The 13,824-nt window shown below is 44.0% G+C and overlaps 1 long non-coding RNA gene across 1 annotated transcript; it reads left to right on the forward strand.

The window, feature by feature from the left end:
• Nucleotides 1-3,904: 3,904 nt before the first annotated feature.
• On the forward strand, nucleotides 3,905-11,981 carry LOC109284375 (uncharacterized). Its single transcript, XR_002091813.2, has 3 exons — nucleotides 3,905-6,315; nucleotides 8,138-8,353; nucleotides 9,449-11,981. It is a non-coding gene; the product is annotated as an uncharacterized LOC109284375 (long non-coding RNA).
• The last annotated feature ends 1,843 nt before the right edge of the window (nucleotides 11,982-13,824 follow it).

Here is a 13,824-nt window from a genome sequence, read left to right on the forward strand (position 1 = left end):
AGAGACATTCGGATGTTTATCTTGCTGGGATCTTTTGACCCCATCTGACTTCCTGCCCCTGGGACAGGGGGCTGGACTCAGTAATCTTCCAAGGTCCCTTCCAGCCCTAATGTCTATGAAATCTATGAAAGGTAGAGGAGAGTACCACCTCCCTTGGAAGGCTATTCCAGATTCTGGCAACCCTTATTGTAAAGAAGTTCTTTCTAATATCCAAACCAAAATCTGCTCTCTGTCAATTTGTGGCCATTGCTCCTAGTTACTCCAGGGAGTGCCCTAGTAAATAGAGCATCTCCTATTCCCTGATGCCCTCCTCTGATGAATTTATAGGCAGCCACAAAATCACCTCTCAGCATTCTCTTGTGAATTCAGGAATTTAGGTTTAGGTTATGGAGTTGTTGTATTGTTAAATGTCTCAGTGTAAGTGGTGACAGCTATATGCTGTTAGGACTGTGGCACTTATCTCCCAGGTCAGGGACAGTGAAGAGTAATTAAACTTTGTTGGTTTCTATTCATACAGAAGCATCCTGAGACAGTGGAATAGCAACACCCCTTAGATAAGATACATCTTAGAAAGAGCCAGTTTTCTCCAATCCTGCATCAGAGATCTGGGATTCAAAAAATGGAAAAGTCCCAGTTACAAGAACAAAGATGTCAGATATTAATGTTGGGTCTTAAAAAAAACTGAAGAACTGGTGAGACTGGTTAGGGAGGCAGGGAGAGACTCAGAAGCAGCAGAGAGATCCAGGAAGTTTGAGCAGAGTAGAGGCACAGAGAGTTATGGCTGAATAGCAGAGATCCTCTTTAACTGAGAGACAACTTGGTTTAATAGGGTGAATGAGAGGGGGATGACAGAGAGAAATAGAAATGCATCATGATTTGAAAGAGAATTCAGGTACATAAAGGTCTGGGAGTGCCTGCGGTGTGAGCAGTGCCTCCTGGTGGTGTTTTGCAGGGAACAGGCAAGAGAACTACAGGAGGAGATGGTGAGGCTGCAAAGCATCCTCCTCTATGAGTTCATCAATTCAGTGCTGAAGGAGACCTCGGAGACTGTGGAGGAAGAAATGCCATAGAGTCAGTGCTAGAGAAGAGAGAGGACACAGATTCCCAAGAGAGTGGAAGATGGAGATATGTGACCTCTGGCATGAAGCAGAGATCTTCACCTCCACCTGCAGAGGTTCATCTGGAGAACAGATATGCAGCCCTATCAGCAGAGAGGGAGGAGCACATTCCATTGGTGGAGGAAGACAGGCCAGGCCCTCTCAAGGTGAGAAGGATTGAGATAACCGTCACCAAGAAGAAGCAATGGGTGGTGGTGGTTGGAGACTCTCTTCTGCTGGGGACGGAGGGAGCCATCTGCTGACCTGACCTGTTATCTCAGGAGTTCTGCTGCTTGCCCAGAGCCTGGGTCCAAGATGTCACAGAGGGATTACTGAGACTCATTTGGCCCTCTGACTACTACCCCATGATGCTTATCTATGTGGGCACCAATGATACTACCAGAGGAGACCCTGAGCATCTCAGAAGTGACTACAGGGCTTTGAGTGCAAGGGTGAGGGGGTCTGAGGCTCAGGTTGTCTTCTCATAGATCCTTCCAGTCAAGGGAAAGGGCCCAGACAGGATCAGGTGCATCCTGCAGATTAACACTTGGCTGCACAGATGGTGTTGCCAGCAGGGCTCTGGCTTCTTCACCCATGTGATGTTGTTCCAAGAAGGATTGCTGGGAAAAGATGGGATCCACCTGATGAGGAGAGGGAAGAACATCTTCACAGACAGGCTTGCTAACCTAGTGAGGAGGGTTTAAACTAGGTTCACCGGGGGCTGAAGATCAAAGCCCTGAAGTAAGTGGAGAAGCGGGAGACCTGGAGGATGAGCAAACAGGAGTGGGCAACAAGGGAGGTATTCTCATATTTCCTGAGAAATCAAGGCAAACAACTAGTTACCTTAGGTGCCTGTACACAAATGAACGGAGCCTGGGAAACAAGCAGGAAGAGTTGGAAGTCCTTGCACAATCACAGAACTATGACGTGACTGGAATAACAGAGAGTTGGTGGGAGCTCGCGTGTCTGGAGCACTGTCATGGATGGGTACAAACTGTTCAGGACGGACAGGCAGGGGAGAAGAGAGGAGGAGATGCACTATATGTAAAAGTAAAGTATGATTGCTCACAGCTCCAGTGTGAAACTGGAGATAGGCCTGTTTAAATTCTCTGTGTTAGGGTCAGGGTGGAGAGCAACAAGGGTGATGTGATGGTGGGGTCTATTATAGACCACCAGACCAGGAGGAAGTGGTGGATGAGGCTTTCTTCAAACAACTAGCAGAAGTTTCCCAATCACAAGCTCTGGTTCTCATGGGGGACTTCAATCACCCTGACATCTGCTGGGAGGGCAATACAGCAGTGCACAGGCAATCCAGGAAGTTTTTGGAGAGTGTTGGGGACAATTTCCTGGTACAAGTGCTGGAGCAGCCAACTAGAGGCTGTGCTCTTCTGGACCGGCCGCTCACAAACAGGGAAGAATTGGTGGGGAACCTAGTAGTGGATGACAATTTGGGCAGCAGTGACCACAAGACAATACAGTTCAGGATCCTAGGGAAAGGTAGGATGGAGAGCGGCAGAATAAGGACCCTGGACTTCAGAAAAGCAGACTTCGACTTGCTCAGGGAACTCATGGGCAGGATCCCCGGGGAAGCCAGTATGAGAGGGAGAGGAGTTAAAGAGAGCTGGCTGTACTTTAAAAAAGCCTTACTGAGAGTGCAGGAACAAACCATCCCAATGCTCAGGAAGACTAGCTAGTATATGACAGAAGACCAGTTTGGCTTAGCTGGGAGTTCTTCAGTAAACTAAATCACAAGAAGGAAGCTTATAAGAAGTGGAAACTTGGGCAAATAACAAGGGAAGAATATAAGAGCATTGCTTGGCCATGCAGGGATGAAGTCAGGAAGGCCATACCACAATTGGAGTTGCAGCTATCAAGGGATATGAAGGGTAACAAGAAGGGTTTTCTACAAATATGTTAGTAGTGAGAGGAGGATCAGGAAAAGTGTGGGTCCCTTACTGAATAAGGGAGGCAACTTTGTGACAGGATGCAGTAAAAGCTGATGTACTCAGTGCCTTTATTTCCTCAGTCTTCAGAGGCAAGGTCAGCTCCCAGACTACTGCACCAGGCAGCACAGTTTGGGGAGGAGGGGAGGAACCATAAGTGGCAAAAGAATAGATTAGGAGCTATAAATACAGTCTGTGGGGCTGGACAGGATGCACCCAAGGGTGCTGAGGGAGTTGGCTGATGTGATTGCAGAGCCACTGGCCATCATCTTTTAAAAGTCATGGTTATCAGGAGAGGTCCCAGATGATAGGAAAGAGGCAAACGTAGGGCTCCATATTTAAGGAAGGGGAAAAGGAGGATCCAAGAAACTACAGACCAATCAGCCTCACCTGAGTCCCTGGAAAATTTATGGAGCAGATCCTCAAGGAAGTCATCTGGAAGCACTTCAAGAAGAAGAAGGTGATTAGCAGGGATCCTGGTTTTCTCTGCTTAAAAAAACCCCCAATTTTTGGACAAAATTAACCCAAAATCTATATTTTTCCATGTTTAAAATGGAAAATACACTCCTATATATGTATATTAGTGATGTGGGTTACTTTTTTAAATCCAAAAATTGGGGATTTTTTCTTAACCAGAAAAAAACAGGATCCCTGGTGATTAGGAACAGTCAGCATGGATTCACCAAGAACAAGTCATAACTGACCAACCTGATTGCCCTCTGTGATGAGATGACTGAATCTGTGGATGCAGGGAGACCAGTGGATGTGGTATACCTCAAGTTCAGTAAGACTTTTGATATAGTCTCCCACAACATTCTTGCAGGCGAGATAAGGAAGTACAGGCTAGATAAATAGACTGTCAGGTGGATAGAAAATTGGCTTGAGCATCAGGCTCAGATGGTAATAATCAGTGGCTCGATGTCTAGTTAGCAGCCGGTATCAAGTAGAGTGTCAGTCCTGGGGCTTGTTTTGTTCAATGTCTTTACCAGCAACCTGGAAGATGGCATAGACCGCACCCTCCACAAGTTTGCAGATGACACTAAGCTGCGAGCAGTAGCAGATATGCTGAAGGGTGGGGCTAGGATTCAGAGTGACTTAGATAAATTGGAGGATTGGGCCAAAAGGAATCTCACGAGGTTCAACAGGGACAACTGCAAAGTCCTTCATTTAGGATGGAACAATCCCATGCACTGGTACAGGCTGGGGGCTGACTGGGTGGGCAGCAGCTCTACAAAAAAGGACCTCAGGGTTACAGTGGACAATAAGCTGAATATGAGCCAGCAGTGTGCCCTTTTTGCCAAGAAGGCTAACAGCATACTGGGCTGCATTGGTAGGAGTATTGCCAGTAGGTCCAGGGAAGTGATTATTCCCTTCTATTCAGCACTGGTGAGGCTACATCTGGAGTACTGTGTTTAGTTTAGGGACCCCACTACAGAAAGGATGTGAACAAATTGGAGAAAGTCCAGCAGAGAACAACAAAAATGGTGAGGGGGCTGGGGGATATGATTTCTGAGGAGAGGCTGAGGGAACTGGGCTTATTTAGTCTAGAGAAGAGACAACTGAGAGGGGACTTAATAGCAGCCTTCAACTACCTGAAGGGGGTTACAAAGAGGATGTAGATAGAGTGTTCTCAGTGGTGGCAGATGACAGAACAAGGAGCAATGGTCTCAAGTTGCAGCAAGGGAAGCTTAGGTTAGATATTAATAAGAATTTTCTCACTAGGAGGGTAGTAAAACACTGGAGAAGGTTACCCAGAGAGATTGTGGAATCTCCATCCTTGGAGGTTTTTAAGACCTGGCTAGACAAAGCTTTGGCTGGGATGATCTAGTAGGGAGTGGTCCTGCTTTAAGCAGGGGTTGGGCTAGATGAGTTGCTGAGGTCCCTTCCATCCCTAATTATCTATGATTCTATGATTCTTGACTCCCCTGAGGACTTGGACCCAAGAATATATGGGAACTGGGAGGAAATTGAGGCAAGGAAATGCACGTAGGAATTTTTAATTTGTGTGTGTGTGTGCATGTGCACATGTGCACAGAGAGAAAACAACTGCATGCGTATGTCTAGTGCTAACTAAAGAATGAGAGTGATTTGGGTTTTTTTAGGTTATACAGTTGCTGTAGTCCCTTATGAAGTCCCTGTATCTATTTGCTTCAAATAACGCGTGCTCTGAAGAGCTGAACTCTAAACCCAGAGTGCCCATGAAGTTTGGGCTATGGGAAAGGATGTGCTTACGCTTCTGCAGAATGCAGTAGTCAGCTCTGGTCTTGGGAACATACAGCAACTGGCTGCAAGGTCATCTCTTCCGAAAGATTACCAGAGAACACGCGTCCAGGAAACATGTTAGAAAGATCAAGGAAAGAGTCAGCACTGCAGGCTACTCTGACCAAGGGAATCTTAAGAGCACCTGGACACAGAGTGGTAAGATCCAGCCACACCAGCCTGGTGAGTGTCCATGTGGAGAACTTCTTCCAGGCCTGTGTGACACCACTAATACACAATGTATCAGAGACTGAAGTTTGGATGATTGAGAATGTATTGTATAATGTCTGAGCTCCTTCCAGTAGTATCTTAAGTGCAGTCACTAACATCTGCAACCAGTGGTTCATTTCCTGCCTCATCATCTGAGGGAGAAGTAATGTGTTGGAAGAACAGTTTAAAATAAATACAGTGTGTGCAATGGTGTGACCCTCCCATGTGGAAGGGAAGGTCAAAAACATGCCCTGGCACTTGCCCGAGAAGGTGGTTTTTGTCATCATTTCCCACCTCTTGCTGAGTCTGGGCCACTGTGCAGATAAGAAGGGAAGATCCGTGGAAGCTGCAAGAGAAAGCAAGCAAGAGGAAACACAGGCAAAAGCAGGTTCTTGCCTCTACTCCCAGGCCTACTTATGCATTTTGCATTAAAGAAGAGCTGAATAAAATACATGGGTAGCCATGGTATCGGAACCAGGAGTGCAGGCTTCCCCTGTCCCAGATGAGTGCCTGTAATAGGGAACCCTAGCCCTGTTACTAAGAAGTGGAGCGGCCCCTTTAAGACTAGGGTCTTCAGAGCGCAGCCTGCCAGCAGAGCAGGGGTTAAAGGATAGCCCTACCAGCTGGTCAGCTGAGTGGGGCTGCCAGGTGACTGGGTGAGGGTACAGGCCTGAACTATATAAGCCCTGGTCTGAGGTGGCCAGGGAAGCCCAGGTTGGGACGGAGAGTGGACTCTTGAAGGCTTCAAGCAAAGCTGCAGCAGCCCTACATGTGAGAGCACCAGGCAGTGAAAGTCAGAGACTATGGTAAGCAGGCTAACTGCCTCTATTAACTTTTCTTTATTATAGCCCAGGGCCTTACTGTTTATATTGTATTTTAATCCAGTGGTTTGCAGCTGAGGCTGCAGGGGAGGTGGAGACTCCATTAGCACCCACAGGGGCAGCTACAGGGGTCAGAGAGCCTGGTGCCACAGGAAGCATGGTTCAGATTGACTGAAGCTACTGCCTTTGAGCTGGACCCAACACAGTGGGTCTAAGCTGGATGGCTTAGGTACATAAAAAGGGGTGGAAGCTGTATTGGCTGAGACTCCAACAGAGTGAACAGAAGATGCAGATAACAGTTGTGAGGCATGGGGCATGCTAAGGAAAGGTCAGAGTCATGCAGGAGCTGCACCCTTCCAGAGCCTGGAGAACAAAGACCAGATCTGGGAAGCCCTGGGGCAGCCTCCCTTTTGAGAACCCAAAGAAACACCAAGACATGGCAGATAAGTGAAGGAGAGTTTGTTCCTAGAAGCCAATTAAAATATGGAAAAGGAGCTCTGGGGTGCCTCCAGGCATTCTCAAATGTCCCTGGAGATGGCACCCTTATCACTGGCTGCAGAGTAGCCTTCTTGGGTGTGTCTACATGGGCTGTTTACTGTGGAGTAGACTAATTAGCTCTGCAGTAAATGTCACACATCTACACATGCACCTTTTATTAGGCTGGAGTAAATTAATTAATTCTACAGCAGGGTAGTACTTGTTTTTTCATGCTGGGGCATGAAGGTGCTTCAGTGTGGGAGCTGCCTGCCAGCTAGCTGCACAACACATTGAGGAGAGGAGGAACAGCCCCAGGTTGGCAAGCTGACCACCCAGGCCTCCTGCTACCCAGGGCTGCTCTGACCCAGCTTAATGTGCTGAAGTCGCAGGTGCATGTTCAAATGGTGTACCCAGGAGCAATAAACTCCAGTGCAGTATGCCCTGGAGTTTATTGCTGTGGAATTATTCCACTTGTAGACATACACCTCATGCTTTCACTTGCTGCTTCTCTCCACCCCATGAATCTTGCATCCTTGTCTATGCAGTAGCACAGCTTACACCAGAGTGGAGAGTACCCTCTCTCTCCCACCCCCAAAAGACCAGTTTGGTGGTAAGGGGTAGAGAATGTAAGTTTGAAGAGGACATAGATTGGGGTGGGCAATTATTTTCACTCATGGGCCACTTAATGTGTTTTGGTAAGCTGTTGAGGACCACACATATAAAATCTTTTAGAAGATTAAAAAAAATCTTATTAAAATCAAACGTACTATACCATATTTTAATTTATTTAAAAAATATTTGTCCTGATTTTATTGCTTTTTGAGTAGTGTATATAGAGCAATTGCATAATAGCTCAAAATAGTCTTGCTCTTAAATATTGTGTTAAGGGAGTATGGAGGGGGTGTTTGGAGGGGTATGTGGGGGTGCTTCTTTGAATCTGGATAATGTCACTATTTGGTGTGTGCTGAACTGCTAGGGGCAGCCATTAGTCTAAGAGAAACGAACATGAATCAGGTGGGTGCCACCATTTCCCTTTTAGGGCCACTGAAAATCTTCACTAAAGAGTGCTGGAACGAGCAACTAGTTGCTTCACAGTGGGCAAAGTCTTCTTGCATATTCCTTTGTCCCTTGTTACGGACTGGCAACAGTTCTTGCTCGCATACAACAGGTCATCCATTATGTCCATTGTTACTTCACCAGTAAAACCTCTACACTCCTGAGTGTATTTTGTTTGAATATTTTTGTGTATAAATCATCTGTAAACACTGAAAACAATGTATTATTAAAAAGGTATTTCTGATGTTTTTATAATTTAATTGGTTTTCTTCAGGACTGAAATTCAAGCACAACTGCACCGTGAACCAAAGCTTGAGCTCTAACACGATAAATGGAGCTGTTCAGAAACATGGGAATAATCATTCTGATCCAGCTGTGTGAAGCACTTGGAGAGTTCTGCACGAATAGGCAAGTGTTACATCTTCTGTCTAAGAGCATCCAGGCTAGTGTCATCGGTTTTCAAGATCACATTTATTTACTTTGCAGGCAGGTAACTATCAATTTACTTGGCTCAATTTCTTAGGTCTGATATAACACAGAGAAGCAATAGTTGCCAATCAGGTATTTAAATATGGATAATGTCTGGAGGATGTTTATAATCATACAGCAGCTTACTTCAGCTGTAGTCAATAAATCATAGAGGTTCAGAGGCTGGGGAGAGCTGCGAGCAGTCCTGCTGTATCCACTTGTACATAGCCTAGGGATGCTGCTTAGTGGTCTGCACTTGCACAGGGTTGCACACCTTGTGCTGCACTTCAGATGCACACACATCTCCAAGTGTAACTGCTGTGCTTCACCTTGGGGGAGAAGAAATCCTCCAGGAAAGTGAGTTCTTCTGACCCCTCTCAAGATCCAAAGGATTCTTCTAACCTTTGCTAGCTGACAACTCATCTGTTCTTTACAAGTGTCAGCTCTGCTCAGTGCAGGCTGCTTCACAGGGAGGTGTTGCCTCACTGTGTTTTGGCTGCAGTCCATGCAAACACTGAACAGCATTCAGAGTCTGAATCCTGTTCAGTGTTTGCATTGGCCCACAGCCAGCAAGGCTTTCAGAAAAGGCAAGTTTAGGGATGTGAGAGGAGATGGGGAAGTTGTGCAAAGGGGAGAGGCAGGACCCTTGGGAAATCTTGGCCCTCCTTCTACAACTAGGCTCTGGAATGCTGGAGGAGCCTTGGGAGAAGACAGTGGGGAAGGGGCAGGGCAACCTCCAGTACTCCCTCACAGGAAAACCACATAAGGAGCTGTAGAGGTTAGTTCAGCTGTTCTCAGAGCTCGTCTGTAGCACCTGCATGGCCACACTTGAATAGCTTTTGTCATTAGAAAATTATATATATTATTGAGAGAAATTATTATTTTTAATGATTCTATAAACTGCATAGTAGGACTTACAAATATACACATGTATAGAAAACATATACTGTATGTATATTTTGTGTATTATTATAATACTTTATAAAATATTATTATTGCTGATACACAACACAATATTTTCTTGCATACAACACACACCTTTTTCCCCCAATATCAGCCTCCCCAAACTGGGGTGCATGTGTTTAAGTAGGGAAGCTGATTTTTTTTTTCTCCCTAGGTTTAGAAGTACCCTGGTTAGATTCCTTCTCCATACTGCAGCAGCTTTGGTATTACTGTTCAGGCAGCTGAAGGAATCAGTTGACTTAATGGCTCACTGTTCTTCACTCTACCGGTATTAACAGTTGTCACTCCTTTCTAATGATTTTGTTCCGTTAATCAGGCTAACTTTTCTTAGGGCAATTTTACTGTCTGCTAGCAACTCCTCATCCATTTCACACCCTCTTTGGCTCTTTAGTTCTCTTTAAAAATCATAGACCCACCCATGGAGACCAGTGTTCAGCCTGCAGCTAGGAATTCAACTTTCATTATGCAGAAATGGGAGGGTGATTCAGCTGAAGATTATGTACTGTCTCTATTCTATGCAGCCATAACCTCTGAAAAAATCTTTTATTCCTCAATCTGCTTGCAGAAACAAGGTATATATTGTGTTTGGGGGTATGTTTGTATGTGAGAAATATAAGATATTCACCCTAGTTATACAAGTACTAAAACCATTAGCTAGCAATGCCATCATTTATGCAAAAATACTGACATGTACTCTTGCACTCCATCAGTGCCTTATGCATTTATCACCAGCCCTGAACTTCGCACCAGAAATACTGAGCTTGTTGAGTACCCAGGTAGTTTCCCTATGCAACAAGGAAATTGTATTACAAAGCCTTCTGGGGTTTTTTCCCCTGGCATATTTGACTGTAGCAAAACTATAACTAAGTTTTATAAAAGATGAGTTTTTGTTTGATTTCAAATGTTCAAGAGTTTATTCTACCAGGCTTCCAGTGCATATGCAGAGGAGGTTTTAATAATGTCTCACTGGTATTTAATCACCTCTTGGGTGTTGCTCTTATTAACTCAGTGGATCTTGAATCTTAAACCACAGAAACAATTTTTTCCTCCCTGAATTCATCTGGGCAGATTAAGACAGCCCAAGATTTAGTGATCATTAGGCAGGCTCAGTTGTTGAAAACTATCTTCCTTGGTGATGAATCCTCAGAATTAGTGGGCTGCTGCAGTTTGCACATAATCACAAATGGACTCTTCAACAGAGCATTTTTCCCAGCAGGGCTGCAGTTGAGGAGCTCCCTTCTTTAAAAGATTTGACAGCCAACCAAATGCTTTCTAGACCAAAAGCAAAAGCCACCTCTTTACAAATCAAACTTGCAAAGTCACTATTTCTAATAAGTGTATAGTAGGTCTGTTTCAGGATGTGCTAGAGAAATTGGGAGGAGAGAAGTGATATCAAGTCCTCAGCAATCCCTTCTATTTCATAGTGAGTGTGGTGGAGAAAATGCATGTATGGGTGTTAACTGAATTTCTATTAAAAATGGCTGTGTACTGAGGAGGGAGTTTGGATAGTTAAATTGGAGAGGAAGGGGGAACTCCTTTTCAAAAGGACACTGGCACTGTACAGGACTCATTATATTTTAATTCTAGAAGTATCCTCCTTTCTACTGTAATCCTTGAATGTCACTGTGATGGCATAGAAGGGCTGTAAAAGTCTGTTAGCTAACTGGAAGAGAATACCTTATGTGCAGGCACTGCATTAAATGGCCCCAAGTTGCCTTATACAGGCCTCCTTGTAGCAACCCTGGCATAGGGGACAAGTCGGGGAGTGTCCCTCTGTGGGCTAGGGCTCTGCTTAGTAGGAGGCTCTGTAATCTTCATTTCTGGATGCTCCATTTTGCACCAGGGGATGGTCCAGTCTCCCAGAAATGAATGGGAAGAGCCATATTTTCCTAGTAGCTTTTTGTGAAGTTAAAATCTCTTCCTGTATTAATGCTGTAATTTTTTTTTTCTCCCCTGTTGCTGTATATGCATACTCATAGGGCTGCTCATAAGTGGAGGCTTGCTAAATTTGGGCTGAAGCATTGTTGGGGTTTGTTTGTTTGTTTTAATACAGGCATTTGTTAAAGGGCAAAAAACCCAAAAAGTAGTATGCAGACTTTGTAAATAAATATAAGAATCAAAACACATAGGCCTGAAATAGCACACTGTCAGCCCTGGACCACAAAGCACTTTCCAAAGCTGGCTCAGAATTACTGTCTCTATTCTTTAGATATGGAAACTGAAGCACAGAGAAGTAATGTAACTTGCTCAAAGTCATACAAGAGTTAGTGGCAGACCTGGGTTGGGAGGGGGAAGCATATGTTTTGACACTTCAGCCTATGTGCAGACTGCAGGACAGGTGTGTAAAATACAAGATCACCTGGGGACAGATACCTATAATCTGCTCAGTTTCTTGAATGATGAAATATAACACTCAGTTGCGATGCCAAAAAGGCTATCATTATCTCTTGAAGATGGAGATAAGTCCAGATTGGACCCTCAGATCCAGCCCCTAACCCATATTTGTTTCCCACACTTCTCAAATGCAAAAAGCAAACACTCCTACTTTTGCAGGTCATGGCACTGGCTACCTCAAGGGAGCCTTCTTTCCAGGATGGCAGGGGTGCGTTCTGCTTTCTAATTGAAGTACAGCTGGTTTGACCCAGCCCTAGCTTTCCCCATTCCATTACTTTTTTTTTTTTTTTTAACACTGACCCAAAATGTCATGTGCATAGCCAGTGTCTTAACCACATATCCCATGATCCCTGTCCATTCAGAAAGGAAGTGCTAGGGGAGGAACAGGAAGCTAAGGAACCACTAATGAGGAAAGAAGTCGGGGCAATAAACGTGTGTTGCTGTGTCAGGAAGCCACAATAAACTAAGCCAAACTAATGATAGCTATGCAATTGTTATCAGACAGAGGAGTTGCTGAATTATGAGTATATTTTAAGAAACAGCAACTCCCCCCTTCCACGTTTCCTTATCCTCAAGCAATAAACTAAATGTTCTCATGATTTTAGAACTTCAGAAGTAATGAATGGTGCCATTATTTCATTACTAAGCTACTACTAATGGCCATTGTTTCATGGGTTTATGCAGCATTTGTGTTTTTTAAAAAATTCTGGTTCCAATTTTCAATTGGCCAAAAAGTTTGTGAGAAGCTGTCACGGGAAGGGGGCCTCTGTATCTACACCAGAAACAGCCGAATTGCAAATAAAGGAACTCAGCTCCTCTCCTTCAGCTAGGGTCTTGGCTCTGACCATATACAGCAAAGGCTGGTTATGTATGTATTTGGAAAGGGGGCAGAATTGGGTCTTCATTAAGAGACAGACAGTATGCTGTCTCTTCTGGCTTCAGATATTACAATTTGAAACTGTTCCCTGAGAGAGTCTCAGTTTGTGTGGGTTGTAAAAGAAAGCAGCTTTGTGGAGCTGGGGGAAGTGACTATTAGAGAGGCCAAAAATGGAAAGTAGGAATGAACTCATGTAAAATTGGTTGTATACATTTAATTATTTGTGTGCACCCCAAGTTACCCAGCAGACTGAAATGTTTAAAAGAACAGACAGCATGCACATGACCATTTTTTTTTTTAATTTTTATTTTTTTTAACCTTATCTGCTGCTTTTAGATTAATTCCCTAGTAGTACAATCAGCTGCTAAAAAAAACACCCTTGAAAAACTATCCTCCTTAAACAGCAAAAGACTTGCATGTAACAGGAATGATAAAATGGGCCAAATTAATTTCTAGTGCAGTTTCACTAATATAGGTTTTCTGTAATTGGTGTATGGCTTGGCTTGTTCACCCTTCAATGGGAAGAAAATGCGTTTCATGGCACACTTAGAAAATACCTCATATTTATGTTACTACAACGTTACAAACCTGACATCCCTGCCACTAGGGAACAGTAATTAATATGCATACCAGAACATCATAATCCCAAACTGCAGCAACTGGACAGCGAGGGAGGAATAACTTGCGGTTGTCCTGCCAGCACCAAAGTTTTATCATCTCACTGACTGTCTTTCTCGGTGTAGCTGTAGGTCTTATGAAATTGGTCTCTGCTGGTTTTGTTGTGTTCCTGTGGCTGGTTCTTTTCAGTTTTAAACTTCTGAGGGGAAAGAGGGACTCCACAACATCAGCAGAGACTCCCCATTGTAATCGCCATCCTACTAAATAAGGACAGAGAGACAAGAGATTGTTCATAATACATCCACCCTTTTACCAAATCAGGTGGAAGCCATAATGTCAAGCCAAGTATTCATAAATCAGATCCTAAAAAAAATCATGAAGTTAGCTTACAGATCAAAATGTTGTAGTTGCTTGTCTTCACTTTTTTTGTTTCTGAGCCTTCAACGTTCTTTCAGGTTATATTTTTAATATTTCCCCTGTAATGATGAGAGAGAGAAACATACTTTTTAAAATTAAAACTGAGATATTCATATTTACATATGACTCCAGAAGCTGGAAATTTTAAGAAAACACCAAATTTAATAAAATAAATCATGAAAGTTAGCAACACTGAGAATGGATTTGTGTTCAGTAAGGTATTT

This window comes from Alligator mississippiensis, chromosome 1 (assembly GCF_030867095.1).
Source record: "Alligator mississippiensis isolate rAllMis1 chromosome 1, rAllMis1, whole genome shotgun sequence".
NCBI classification, from domain to species: Eukaryota; Metazoa; Chordata; order Crocodylia; family Alligatoridae; genus Alligator; species Alligator mississippiensis.